We start from the raw sequence: 13,869 nt of genomic DNA on the forward strand, positions 1-13,869 counted from the left end.
TGTTGTAATAAGGCGTTTGGCCTTTGGATCTATGTAAGATTGAGCTCCAGGAGCTCAGATCTGTTAGCTTTTTGGCCTCATGAGGCTTGTTAGCCCTAGATCTACCATTTTGAGACATTTTGAGCCTTATAATCCATATTGGTGAATATCCACACGTAAAGTTGGAAACTTTACGTGTGATTCGTGTTCTAGAAGTCCAGATCTATGAATGGCATGGTCTGGAACCGAGCAAATCGGTATATTTAAGGAGTGCATGGCGACGACTCGGCGAGTCGCATAGGTGACTCGGCGAGTCTGGTCGCGAGTCACCGAATTGGTCCCTTCTTCATGTGTCGAGTTGAGCCTTGAGTCACAGGGGGTGACTCGGTGGGTTGGGAGCTGAACTCACCCATGTTAGGACTCGGCGAGTCAATGCCCTGACTCGGCGAGTCCAAGGCAATCTTCATAGCTCAAGAACAGACTCGGCGAGCTGTTCATACAACTCGGCGAGTCTTAGCATAAAGTGTTCATCGGATGAAGATGAACTCGACGAGTTGTTCATACAACTCGGCGAGTAGGATGAAGGTGTTGAATGGCAGATAGAAGGTGAACTCGTCGAGTCATAGCCCGACTCGACGAGTAGAACCAGGGACCCAGGACATTGGTTTGCTAGGGACTCGGCGAGTGGTGATCCACTCGGCGAGTCGGGTCAACTGAAAGTTGACTCCAGCTTTGGCTTAGAGTTAATCCATGGGTAAAATGGTCATTTTACCTAAAGGACAGTTAGCAGTGTTTGATTGAGTATGTCGTGGAAATTGCAGCCGGAGGACTCCCGGAGCAGCAGCAGTCAGTTAGTTCCCGATCAGTTCAGCAGCTACTTTGAGGTGAGTTACCTTCCAGTAGCGGTGGGTCTAAGGCCACAATGCCGACCCACCAGTAGGAGTTGTATGATAGATGATTGTCTTTGTGATATCATCTAAGTTCGCTAGTACCTGACATGTTATATGCTAGCATGATATGCTGTATGTGATAGTAGTAGAGTTTGGTTGTTCGGACCGAAGGGTAGTCAGACACCCCAGATACGTCTGACAGTATGTGACGATATGTATGCATGCTGGCTTGTTATGTTATATGTGATCGTAGTAGTAGGGGTGAAATAGTCCCCGAGGATCGGTTGTTAGGACCGATGGGTAGTCAGCACCCCAGAATGGCTTGACACGGGTAAGACGGCACCCCAGAATGGCCGTATAGGTAGGTCGGCACCCCAGAATGGCCGTACCGGGTAGTCAGGCACCCCAGAATAGCCTGGCAGTATATATGTTATGTGTTTGTATGCTATGCGGTACGTTGGGGGAACTCACTAAGCTTTGTGCTTACGTTTACAGTTTTGTTTTCAGGTACCTCTGCATCGAAGGGGAAGGAGCCGGCGCGGTAGCGGCACGTCATACACACACTCTTCGGTTTCCGCATTTATGAGATTTACTGGGATTGTACTCTGATATTTGATGGGATGTATGGTTTGGCTTTTGAGAACATGGTTGCAATGTGTTATGGTGTGAACAAACAATGTTTCTTTTATTTAGACAATGTTTTTATTTATTAATGTTTTCTAAAGTAATATAAAAAAAAAAAAAAAAAAATTTGGGTCGTTACACATTTTCCACACTTCGGAAGGGTTCCAGCATATCGACTGGCAGGTGTTGGAGTAGTAGATGTTGTGGCGGCATATGTAGTACTCGTTTGTTGCTCCTGTGGGGTTTCTTGTGTTGTTCACTTCTTCTTCCTCTTATTCCTTGACTTCCGTTTATAGTCCTCTCCCTATGATGGCTCGAGAATGGGGACTCCTACACCATGGCAGACTCCATGATCAATGAGTCGCTGGTCCAGGCATTTGGCACTATCAAATGTGTCTGTGTTAGAAGACAGCACATCTCCTTGGATCGAGGCAGATAGACCCCAGATGTATCTTTCTATCTTCTTGCTCTCTGGGATAACCATCCTGGGGCATAACGCTCTTAAGTCGCTAAATCTGTCAGTGTAGGCCATTATGTCTGAGCCAACCATCGTGAGCTCCCATATTTCTTGTTCCAGCTTTTGAACTTCGCCCAACGGGCATTATTCTTCCAGCATTAACTCTTTTAGGTTCTCCGAACCTATTGAGTTAGCCACTGATAGGGTCAGTGACTTAGCATGGCTGTTCCACCATGTCAGGGCTCTATCGGAGAAGGTGCAGGCAGGAAATTTTACTTTGCTCCCTTCTAAGCATGAACAGATTGCGAAGACCGAATCTGTTTTCTCAAACAATCGCATCAGAGCGATGACTCCACCATTTCCATTAAAGGAATTGGGTTTGTAGTTCATGAAGTCCTTGTACAAACACTCCCTTGGGTGTCCGTGAGAATTTCTGGGGTTGGCTAAGTGGGTATCGCTACCAGATCCGAAGGTACCACTTTCGCTGAAGTGAGCTAGAGTAGTTGCCACTGCGGAGGATATCACTGCTTGGAGAGCAGTAGGATCGAATTGCGGAGGAGGTAGTGGCAGTTGAGTTGGAGTTATCGGAGTAGTGCGTCTGCTTGATCTACGAGGAGGCATCTTTGCTAAAAGATTGCAAATATGAGATGCGAATAAGTCTATAGACGTGGATATAAGCCGAAAGTTGAAAGACAAGTTTATCCTAGTTCTGAGGGTATCTGGTCCTGACTTCCATAGGGTTCTAGAAACAATTCATAAAAGAATCTATACCTAATAAACTTTATGAATTTGGAATGGCTATCCTCGAATGAATATCTATGATCTGAATAACTATTACCAGCTGCATGTAAGAAAATAATCCTAACACATAATGTAAGTAGTGTTTCCACTAACTCATTAAGTTAACCAAGATTATTATTTATTAGTGTGACACATATGATGTTTTGGTTACTTCGGCTGACCCCTCTTTGAAAACTTCTCTTGAACTTGCTCTTGTTCCTCCTTGACTCTTCTATTGACTTCTATGAGGAAGTGGTTACATCTATATGGGTTTGTCGTGCGAGAATGGATGTGACTAGAGAATCTATGAGATTTAAGTGAAACGTTATAGGGTGATCCTTACAGAGTCCACCTATATTTGTACAATGTATACAAGTTGTATATAAGTCAAGATTAAATAGAACTTCGAATAAGTGATCCTACACCAAAACACAACCAAACAAGGAACAAGTAGTGAAGCGTAGATAACAAATTCTAAGTCTATAAAATCTCAATTATATATAACCTTGGGAGTATACATTGCAAGGTTTTATTGACCTGTCCGTAATGTTCTTTTAAGTTATCACATAAGTTATTTATATAGTGTCTAAAATACTCCTATAGTATTTTAACGTAGTGTACTTGGTATGTTTTATACTTGTTTTCGTGTTATAGCATCATAAAATACTCCCATAGTATCTTATCTTTATGTTCTGATCTAGAATTCCCTTGAATAGAGTTAGGTAAGGTTTAAGTGTAACATACATGTTTTGACATCGTGTTTTGTAATGAATAAAATTGTGAAATACTATGTGAATTTGAGTATTGAGTTCTAACAGATAGTTTTTACTAGAAATGAAGTAAAACTATGTTTAGAATCACTCAGAAAATATTGGAAGTCTTATGAGATTCCAATTAAAAGCCAAATAGTAAAACTTAGCGAAAATATAAAATTTGAAATAAGTAATATTTTATTATTGAAAGTTGTAAATAATCTCGTTAGAAACTAGTAGGCAAAAACCTCGTCGAAATCCGAGTTATAACGAAAAAGTTATGACCAATTGAAGGTCAGCGACAAAACCGGCATGACGCCGAATGACGTAAAAAGCGAGTTTTTGATAAACTACTTTTTAGCCTTAGTGATCTAAATTAAAGTCGTAGTATTCATTAAACCGAGAAGTTCGATAAAAAGAACGCCAAAATCTGACTTCGTATGAGGAAGTTATGATTTTTCTATGTTTTGGATTAGCAGTAGAAAGCTAAAAACTCGAATTTTAGATCAAGCAATATTTAGCCGATACAACCTAAACAAGAATTGAAGGTCTCGTCATTTGTAGTACAGCGGTAAAAAGTCTGACGAAAACGGACGTCGGATTAAGAAGTTATGAATTTTTAACGGATTTTCCTGTCCCGGTCTGTTAAAATAATAATATTAAAAATAAATCAAAGTTTGTCGACGAAGTCTAAACGAAAGTTGTAGAATATATTCCCGCCTACGCATGCATATAAAGAACGTAAAAAACGGAGCCCGTATGCAAAAGTTATGGATTTTCGAAGTTCGTTGCACAAAAATCGAAATTAATTGCAAAATCCGAGAAAGTTCGCATGGCTCAGGTTCGGCCACGTCACCCTCGTCCGGAACTCTCCCCATGACCGAACCAGCTGCGTCAGCAGAGGGGTTGGTCCACTCGCGAACCGACGCATGTTGCCTTCCGATTCGACCGAAGCCACGGCCCAACCAGCTTCCGACGCGCCTCGCACCGCTGGAGCCATCCGAGCCTCGCTGCCGCCTGTCGCGTGTCCTCTCCTCGGCCGTTGATCTGCGACGCGTGTCTCCATCCTCTCGCTTTGGATCTGAGGCTCGTAGCTATATATAGTGGCTGCGAGACCTCCCCAGTATTTTTGGGAAAATTGCCAAATTTTACCCCTTATTCAATATTTTTTTCACTTCCACTACACCCGAAGCCCCGGTATCAATTTTAGCACCCGAGACACGTCCCGAAGCTCCCGAGAAGCCCGGAAATTTTATCTTTTCGGTTTTGAAGCCCTACCTTTGCAGAGCCCGGTTTTCAACATAGAAAGTCATATTTAAAGTCGAAGCGCTGCCCAAATTACTATTTTGATCCCCTCTTAATTCAAGGTGAGTTCAATATATAGGAACAATTGTATGTTATGTGTTATATGCTTTTCAGTGTTATTATTTCGAGTTATTTTACCATGTTATTTTATTCACTATTTTTATAGCAAAAGTAATACCTTTGACCATGTGATCAGTGAAAGGACATAGATTCACATTGGTATTGGTATGTAGCCTCTAGCCATGTAAAGCATGTCTCTGTAAGAGAATGATTTCTATTCTATGGCATTGGCAAATGGTTAGACAGGGCTATAAGCCTGAAATCTACCAAGATGTTAATCATATATCTTATGTCTTCTGTGCCATTTGGGCCGAAGCTTTATTGACGTATATCAAGTATCGAAATTGTTATGTCTCATTGATTGTATACCTTTGAATCAAGTCATTGATTGATATGGAAAGCTTAACACATGATTCACATATGCCTTTGTTGCTCCTTGTTTCTCTTTTCTTCTGTCATATTGAAGTATATATATGGCATAACGTTATGTTGTATCTATTATTGAACTCACTAAGCGTCACCGCTTACCCTATCAATGTTTAACAATTGCAGGTGATAAGTAACCAGTATAATCATATACTATTGAAAGATTTAGAATATTTTGTAATAATACTTTTGTACTTCAGCCTATGTTTGTATAAATTACAATATCCTGGGTAGTTATGTATTATATAACACTTTGTATTAGTCGGTTTGTATCCAGTATTTGTAACCTCTTTATCAATGTAAAATATTGCTTCTATGAATATGCAAGTAGCATGTTTTGGAGTAATAGTATTGTGAAATATGAAAGTTTGGGTCTTTCAGAAATACAAAAGTTGGGGTCTTTCAATCATGGTATCAGAGCAGTAGTTTAAGCGAACTAAATGCCACGGATTGGTATTTAGACTTAAACTATTGGAAGTTCAATATATGAACTGAATCATTATAAGTATATGGATACAAACCATAGGAAAGACTTAAGTGAAGTATTAGGTTATAATAAATCCTAATATTCTAAAATACTATATTACTCCTAAATTTCAGAATGATGGCTGAACAAGTAAGTAGCCATACCCTTGACGTTGGTGGAGGTCCTCAACCCGAGGAAGTGAATACTCCAGTATCTCCTCATGAGGAGCGACTCTTGGGTAAACTTACCGGTGTTATTCGACAGACTCTCGAAGAACACAAAAAGAATGGTGACAAAGGAAAAGAGAAAGCCACTTGAGAATCTTCAAAAGGAGAGGTGAAGCATCCCTCGTTCAAAGATTTCAAGAGTAGTGGTGCTACAGAGTTTTCCGGTGTTCTCAATCCCATTATTGTTCTTACTTGGATCCATAACACAGAGAAAGTGTTTCCTATTTCTCATGTGGATAATGAAGGCAAGGCTAATTATGCTTTCGCAATGCTCATCGGAGAAGCCTTGGTCTGGTGGGAAGCAACATATGAAGCTCTCAACGGGTTTGACCAGGAGAATTAAGCCTGGGAAATGTTTAAAACTCGTTTGCTAGAGAAGTATTGTCCTCTAGACATGAGGAGAAGATTGGAGAAAGAATTCCTCGATCTTAAACAACAAGGAATGACTGTGAATGAGTATGAAACTCAGTTTAATCAAAGAGCAAGGTTTGCTACAAAGTATATTCCAAATGAAGACGAGAAAATTCAGTTATTCATGGAGGGACTACGACATGAAATCCATGATTTTATAGCCAATCGGGATGTTCTATCATTTGATAAAGCTGTTGAGTATATTTGAAGGCGTGAGCATGACTTAGAGATACGTGGAGCCACTCTTACTATTCCAAATCATCCACATACTGAAAGAACTATTCCTGTTTCCACTATTCCGCCAGCTCAATCTGTTCGAACGGGTCCTAGCAAGCAAGCGCAATCTCAGAGTGCTTTTCGTGGCCGCGGCAGGTCACAATCTTTTTCTATTCAATCGCCTTCATGTCGTGTTTGTGGAAGGAATCATCCGGGCCAATCCAAAATAGACAAGGAATTTGTTGTCTGTTATGGATGTGGAGAAAAGGGTCATATAAAGCCACCTTGCCCAAGGAAGGATGTGACTTGCTATGCATGTGGTATTACTGGCCACAAGAAACGTTTTTGCCCTACTCTTACCAGCCAAGTGACGGGAAGTCAAGCTTCTGTTCAACAACCGACGAGAAGTCAAATCCCTATGCAACAATCAAAGGGTATTCCAGCTAAACAGGAGGAGGTGCCAAAAGCTAGGGGTCGTGCATTCCAGATTACCACTGAGGAAGCACGCGAGGACCCGAATGTTATGACCGGTACATTTCTTGTCAACTCTAGACTTGCTCACATCTTATTTGATTGTGGTGCCTCAGAGTCTTTTGTATCTTATGAATTTGCGCATTCTTTTCAAACTGCTTGCTATGCACTCGTGCAACCATTTCACGTAGATACTGCGGGAAGTCTATCATTACTTGATGATAAAATCTATAGGGATTGTGTCATAGAAATTGAAGGCTATAATTTTCTTGCTAACCTAATCCCTATCATCTTTCCCAACTTCGATATTATTCTCGACATGGATTGGTTGTCAAAGAACCATGCCGAACTCTTGTGTTATGAAAAGATGCTACGCATTCCAATTGAAGGGGAAGATCCTATTCATGTCTACGGTGAGCAAAGGATCGTAAAAATAATCTCTTTCCTCAAAGCTCGTAAATTTATATCGAAAGGTTGCCCTATTTATCTACCCTATACAGTTGACATCTCAAGAGAGGAGAATAAAACTATGAATGATGTTCCCGTTGTTAACAAATATCCTGATGGTTTCCCAATGATCTGCCTGGACTTCCTCCGGACAGGCAAGTAGAATTCCAAATTGACCTTGTGCCTAGTGTTGCTACGATTGCAAAGACTCCTTATCATCTTGCGCCAGCCGAAATGAAAGAAATGATGATCCTACTACAGGAATTACTTGACAAAGGCTTTATTCGACCGAGTACCTCTCCCTGGGGTGCTCCGGTATTTTTTGTCAAGAAGAAGGACGGATCGATGCGGATGTGCATTGATTATCGTGAGCTGAATAAGGTGACTATCAAGAACAAGTCCCCACTACCTCGCATCGACGATTTGTTCGATCAACTTCAGGGTGTTAGCTATTACTCAAAGATTGATTTGAGATCTGGCTATCATCAGTTGAAAGTACAAGAGCAAGATGTACCGAATACTGCTTTCCGTACTTGTTATGGGCATTTCAAATTCCTTGTCATGCCATTCGGTTTGACAAATGCTCCAGCTGCATTCTTAGATATGATGAATCAATTATGCCGCCCAATGCTCGATAAGTCTGTCATCGTATTCATTGACGATATTCTAATTTATTCCAAGTGTGAAGCTGATCATGCCGTTCATATTCATGAAATCTTAGAACTTCTTAGAAAGGGGAAACTTTATGCTAAATTCTCGAAATGTGAATTTTGGCTTCACCAAGTTCAATTTCTCGGCTATGTTACTTCTAGTGACGGTGTATTCGTAGATCCTACCAAAATCGAAGCCATTTAAAATTGGGAAGTGCCACGTAATGCTTCCAAAATTCGTAGTTTCATGGGCCTTGCAGGTTATTACCGAAGATTCATTAAAGACTTTTCTCGTATAGCTGTACCTCTCACTAGTATAACCCGAAAGGAAGCAAAGTTCGAATGGGGTGAAGCCCAAGAAAAAGCTTTCTCGACTTTAAAAGATCTTTTGACTCATGCTCCCATCTTATCACTCCCAGAAGGTGATGATGATTTCTCCGTGTATAGTGTTGCTTCAAGATTGGGACTCGGTTGTGTGTTGATGCAGCATCGTAAAGTGATAGCCTATGCCTCAAGACAACTGAAAGATTATGAAAAGAATTATCCCACCCATGATCTCAAACTCGCTGTAGTGGTATTTGCCCTAAAACCTTGGAGACATTATCTTTTTGGTACGAAATGCCAATTGTTTACCGACCACAAGAGTCTCAAGTATATATTCAGTCAGCAAACTCTGAATATGAGACAGCAACGAGCCATGGAGCTGATCAAAGACTATGACTGCGAAATCCTATACCATCCTGGAAAGGCTAATGTGGTTGCAGATGCACTTAGCAGGAAGGTTTATCATAATAGTATGTGCTATACTATTACTCACACTACGGTGAAGTTCACTATTCTTGATGTGACAACCCGAAATTCTCATTCTGAACAAACCATATCAAGCCAATAGAAGTTAGAACAGTTACAGTGAAATTCCAGACTTTGGGTATAAGTTTGGCAATTTTTTAGGATTTACACTTAAGGAGATATCAGGAGAGTGGATGCACTAGGGTTTTGTGGAACACTGTTATTCCAATACTCTAGGATATTAGAGTTCATTCCGGGAATAAAAATATTTTCTGCCAAAAATCCCAGGACTATATGTAGAAATCTGAACCAAAATAGTTCATTAGTTACATTTCCAACTAGAGAAAAGCCGAATTCGCTCTCACAGATCTTCGAGTTTTCATCCCAAATCGTGAGTACTTCTATGTAGTTGTATTATATAGCTTAGATTGTGTTTAGAAACATCAAAATCATGTCAAACCCCCAAGATTCGGGAGTTTACCGCCCAAGAACACTTGGAGAGTAAACTCCATTTTCAGGCCAAAAGTGTGCCCAATATCCCTCAAAGCCTTAGAACCCAAACTAGAAGCCTTCATTACAATGTTTAGTCCACAAAACAATTAAGAATCAAGGGTGAAAGTGAGTTCACAGCCAAGGAAGTTCTTGGGTTGTGAACTCTATTTTAGGTTGCCAAAATGCCCTAAATGCCTTCATTGAGCTAAGAGACTAGCATAGCACATTACCTTGATGTGTCTAGGACCCAAAACAATCAAAATACCAACACCTATGGGTGTTCACGGCCGCAAACACATGGTCAAATGGTTCATGGGCCGAAAACTCAAGTTAGGGTGTTTTGATGCCACAAACACTTGCTAAGGCTTAGGCTTGAATTTAGAAAAGTACCCTAATGAGTTTAGGACTAGTAAACACCTTTAGAACACCAAGAGTAAGGTGTTCATGGCCCAAGAAGTTCTAGGGCCGTGAACTCCATAAAATGGTGCCAAATGGTGCCAAATGGTGCCATACACTCTTCTAAAGCCTAGTACAAAAGCCTAGTTTAGTTCCTAGTTAATTGAGGGACTTGAAATCACCATAAACATCCTCCCAAAGGAGATTACACCCGTAATCTCCAAGGGATATGGTCTCAGGGCCGTGAACTCCTCAAAGGAGTTAAAAGGAAGCCCAAACACTTGTTTAAGCCTTGAAGCAATTCACCACTAGAGTTGTAAGAATGTTAGGCTTCATTTAGGAACCTTATTGAGAGTTTACGGCCAGGAGTTTACTCCCCTAGGCCATAAACTCCAACACATATGGTCTTTTGACCATAAACTCTCATAAGAGGTCTTGCACTCCTTTGTCGCAACCCATTAGCCTCCTAGCACTTGATCAAAAGTGTTTTCCTCGCATTAGGATATTTATACATGTTTAATTAGTGTTATAATCACTAATTGTTTATATACATATGTCTCCATATGTAATTAGGACCATTGTGTGTGTCTAAAGTCTTCACTTGACACTTAGCAGTCCTACCTCTTCAGTTCATCCGTATCACCCACAATAGGTGAGTTCATAGCCCTTAATCAATGTTTTAACTGTTTTTAAATGTTTTATGGGGGGGGATACAAGTAGAAACATGCTAGTTATTATATCAATCACTTGTGATTAATAAACAGCATTCAAATGATTGGCTACTCGTTAGCCATTTTACCAAATAGTTTCCTTCAAATGTTTTCATAAACACTTTATGTGTTTAAAACTACTTATTACACTGTACCTTTTATTCAGTGTGTTTCAATTCAAACTTATTTACAATTGTGTTTCAAACAAATGCTTCCTTATACATAAACTGTTTTATCAAACCCATGCCTTCAAACCGTTTTATAGATTGACATCAAGTCGATCTTTTCTTAGATAATAATTATGTTCAAAGTTTTTACAAAACTTATTTTATGCTTTTATATTATAAATTGCATGCCTCTATATGTATAGTTATATAAGTAATGTTTAAAAGACTTAGGAAGACTATCCACCTTGTTTCCTTTTCCTCAATTTGGATGTGGTCTGATAAGATATCAGGTACTCGTCCGAAGGTCGTTTAAATATTAGTTATATATCATGTGTATATATATAGTCATAAAAGGTCTTTCCAGCTAATCCAATGCCCTTGGGTAGCAAGGGTATACATCCATGTTTATACGTCCCAATTAGATTACTAGTAAACTACCATATGGGTAGTTTAGGAAGACACTAGAACCATTACTAGAACGCGATATCATACAATGAGTCAGTTCATTCATGAGTCAATACTTGCTAGGTAGAGAGCACATACATTACAGCTAGAACATTACAGTACATTACTATACTTGATAGATAGAGAGCACATACATTACAACTAGAACATTACAGTACATTACTATACTTGCTAGGTAGAGAGCACGTACATTACAGCTAGAACAGTTCATTACATTACGTATACATGAATACGTTAATCATTGTGATATGAATCAGAGCATGACTTAAATGTCATGGCTCGTGTTTTAGCCAGAGTCTCTTGAAGGGAGAGCGTGATTTTGCATATAGATCTATACTGGATTGACTATCATACACCTTGCTGCTAGCTATAGCCGGACCTGCAGGTCTGCGGGTGCCAAACGTCATTTCTTTTTACGACCATACTTATGTTGTTGTTACCAGTCAATAGTATGGTGCAATTAATCACATGATGCCTTAATATAAATCCGGTTTAAGGTTGTTAGTACAGCAGTAGTTCTTATAGCGCTACACTTTAGTACTACATTAATCTTCCCTATACATATATTTAGTGATCTTTTCACTTAAACTATAAATGTAAAATCTATATTTTGTTAATGATAGTTACACTTGGGAAAATTACACACTTTTACAAGAAACGAACATTTAGAGCAGTTAGGTCTTGGTAGAAGGCTACATTGAGAACAGTTAAGTCTTGGTAGAAGACTCCTTTTGTTAATAGTAGAAATCATAGGGATTTCTAGGGTTTTTCAAACGTTTACAATTGTTTTACAAACATTTTAATACTTATAGTTCATATACATTTTCAATACTTACAATTCGTATACATACAGATACTACATACAAAATAAGACACTAAAAAACTTATGATCTCACCAGCTTTAAAGCTGATACTCGCTTTCAAAATTACTTGTATCCTCAGGTCATCATAGACAGGTACCGATGCAAGGATTAAGGAAGATGGAGCTCGTTCAAGACTCATCTTTCATTTTGATTTATGCTTTAGTGTTTATCAAAATTTGACAGAACATACCTGTATAATAATTATATTATTAATGAAATGGATGATGTTGTTGCTTGTTTACTAATTTACATTGTTGTGATACTGTACATGACGTCCTCCGCCCCAGAACGTTTCCGCCATTCTTGGTTTTGGGGTGTGACAGATTGCTATCAGAGCATTGTTTATAGTGAATTAAGTATATCAACCTATAGAAGATATACTAACTATAAATACATAAGGGATTAAAAATACTCTGACCAAGAGTTTATACTTTAAATAATAAAATATTTAATTAAGTATACGTGCCTGCATTCATACTAAAATCAGTGTCATTAGGACAATACAAAAGAATTACGATTGTTGGCCAACATAGGTGGACTTAGAGACATATAGTCAAAACTGCGAAGATAATGCCTGATCAACTATATTATTCGAGGGTTGACTAGCATGTGCCTAATTATAGTTGTTTGGTTGCAACAATGCTAAAATCTTACCAACCCTACCACAATGAGAACAGTAGAACATAACATTAAACTTAAAATACTATAGGAGTATTTGGTGTTACTATAAGTACTTCATACTTTAGAACTAAAACGGAATCTTCATTACTAAGTTGATAGTTGCTAAGTGGATACACTAAGGTTATATGTAATTAGAATGTTATAGACTTAGAATCTTTGAAAATTTTACTTTACCCCTATTCTGTGTGAATTTAGAGTTAAGGTTACTTATTCGAAGGCCTATCTTGTTTCTATTACATATAACCGATATGCACTTCACAAATAGCGATGTAACTAATGAAGATTTTCTAAATAATTATCTAGATAGTTCGTCTAATAATTATTTTCTTACCCCAATTCTCGCATAGATAACATGGCTGGACTCCATCCCCACGGCAACCAGTACCTTCTGAACGAGGTCATTGCTGGATGGTTTGAAGAAGAGCCAGAGAATGATCATCATATCCCTGTGAATGATCACCATGATGAAAACCTTTCGGACAATGATAATTCCGAACCAGAGGTTGAGAACCTACCCTAAACAGCTCCCTTTCCAATTCCTAACCCTCGTCCGGCTTTTCATGGCCCAACGCCTCCATGGGTAGAATGTTTGGAAACATGGAGCCAAGAACAAGATCAGCCCATGCCATTTGATGGTGATTGAAGCTTTTATGACCTGTGCAATGGGGGCTCAGCAGTCAGAATCTTTCCAATCTTGGTCCGCAGAGTGGCCCGAAATGAGGTTCAAGGCAGGACAACCCTACATCAGATCACTAAAGTTGTCGCCAATGCGAGAATACATACCCTCCGCATCATTCATCTAGAAGATGCTCGTGAGAGATCTGAGAGAAACCACGAGACCCTGCTGCAAGCATTAGCTGAATCCCGAGCTGAATTCATAGATCTTCAAGTACGCCAGAGTGTGTACGAAAGACACCTACTTGACATGGAACGTCAATTGGCTGAACTGAGAGTTCACCAGAGGGATGACCGTCGCCAGTAATAGATGCCTTACTTTATTTTCCCTATTAAAAGAAATCGTTTTTCTATCTATGCCCGATGTGGCATTTTCTATGAAATTATCTTGTACTGTAAGTACTTTTGGTTAGGTCTTCATGCTGTCAAGAACTATCTTCTCTAGATATGATTTAAGACCTTTAAAAAGT

This window comes from Lactuca sativa, chromosome 8 (genome assembly GCF_002870075.4).
Source record: "Lactuca sativa cultivar Salinas chromosome 8, Lsat_Salinas_v11, whole genome shotgun sequence".
In the NCBI taxonomy this organism is placed as follows: Eukaryota; Viridiplantae; Streptophyta; class Magnoliopsida; order Asterales; family Asteraceae; genus Lactuca; species Lactuca sativa.